The 1,676-nt window shown below is 51.8% G+C and overlaps 1 protein-coding gene across 2 annotated transcripts in view; it reads right to left on the bottom strand.

The window, feature by feature from the left end:
• The window catches only part of LOC113210084 (nuclear receptor subfamily 2 group E member 1), a 34,445-nt gene that overhangs the window by 23,552 nt on the left and 9,217 nt on the right, over nucleotides 1–1,676 (bottom strand). The window lies entirely within an intron of this gene.

Below are 1,676 nucleotides of genomic sequence, written 5' to 3'. Positions count from 1 at the left end.
CCTCTCTCCCGTACCTCAGAGTAAGACGGGCTCATCACGAAATCTTGCGCAAGAGAAGGGGAGAGCACGAGGGAGGATCGCAGCGCGCGGATCGCGGTCACGGCATCTGCTTTGTGGAGATGGAAAGAGGCAGAGCCGAGGCAGAGAGCAAGCCGCTCCCAGCCCCAGCCCCCTGCTGCTGCTGCTGCCGCTCGCACTCACCCCGCTCCGCCAAGCTTTGAATTGCTCCCTAGCATGCTCGACGACGATTGAGGTCTACAGTGGGGAGGCTCGAGGCTCACTCAGCGGAGAGGTGCAAACCATATCCCTCGGTTGGACTACAAAGCAACTCTTTTCCCAAATTTCAGTATAAGGACGAGGGGTGGGGTTATGACCGCCCGCCTATTTATGGACCTAGTATCTTGGCATCTTGCCTTCGCACTGTAGTTGCTCGGTCCTCAGAAACTAAGTTTGCGAAGCATTTTTGCAGTTCTGTACACGCAGAAAAGGCGGCTCTTGTAACAAAAAACGTTTAAGCGGAATCAATCTGTTGCAAAAACCGGCATTTTGGGTGCAATGCACAGGTTTTTATTCCTAAGTATTACAAAGCATTTGCAATAAGAGCTTTCTAATTTTATGAGCCCCAATTAAAGCGAATGATTACATGCTGCAATGCAAATTCTTTGTAATGAAAAGCAAATGCTTTGTATTACAAAAAGCTTCAAAATGTTTTGCGAGCTATACAGAGCAAAACTGTTTTGTATTACAAAGTATTGCGTTTTAAGGTTTTGACAGTGCGAGGCATGGTGCCCGAGTGACTGAGGGCCAGAGTTTGCTACCGAGAGCAACCCCCCACCCCCTGCCCAACCCGGCCAGGGCGCACCCTGTTTGAACTCCCAGGGGTCCTTGTTTGACTTCGTTGATTGGTTGGGAGCGGTGTGTACCGATCACTCGAGGACCAGACGACTCCACGGGGCGGGACCCGCGCGGCTCGGGTCGGCAGGTCGCCATGCCGAGGGAGGCGCAAAGAACGGGGTCGGGCGCGTGGGTTGGCGGGGGCTCTCAACAAAGTCTTGAGTCGTGACGACAACCCCTTCCGCCACGGAAGGCCCGAGATTGGCGTCGGCAGCATCCGGTTGGCCCAAGAGAGGCATTTCGTCTTCAGGCCTCCTGGCGAGGGGACGACGTGCGTTCTATACTTCTTTTATATTCATACGATCAGGTTTTCTTGTGTGTGTGTGTTTTAATAGAACGCTTCTACCGGGTTTCCACGAATTCATACAGAGGGATAGGACGCCATTTTTGTTAAACATGAAAAAGGTGCTTTTTTCTTGTGTGGTTTTGACCAGTACCAGTGTTTGGAGCTTCTAAACTGTTTTGTTCAAATTGGTAACACACACACACACACACACACACACGAGATGTTCAAGTGTAAAAATAATACACGCCCGTCAATCGAACGTGCAGGCGTTTTCTTTTTTCCTCTCTACTCTCACCTTTTACCTGCCCGCCCGCGTATTGTTGTTGTTGTTGGAGCAGCGCCACCCTCACCGACCGAGTGAAAAGACTGAGAGAGAAAAACTCGCATTCGGCAGGAGAGGGGTGGGAGCAGTCAGCCCTCGGGGCGTATAGGCGATGGGGAGAGAGCTCTCATGGGGAGAGAGAGAGAGAGAGAGAGAGAGAGAGAGAGAGAGAGA

This window comes from Frankliniella occidentalis, unplaced genomic scaffold (genome assembly GCF_000697945.3).
Source record: "Frankliniella occidentalis isolate FOCC.00 unplaced genomic scaffold, Focc_3.1 Scaffold75, whole genome shotgun sequence".
Lineage (NCBI taxonomy): Eukaryota > Metazoa > Arthropoda > Insecta > Thysanoptera > Thripidae > Frankliniella > Frankliniella occidentalis.
This window is presented reverse-complemented; position numbering and strand designations above follow the sequence as displayed.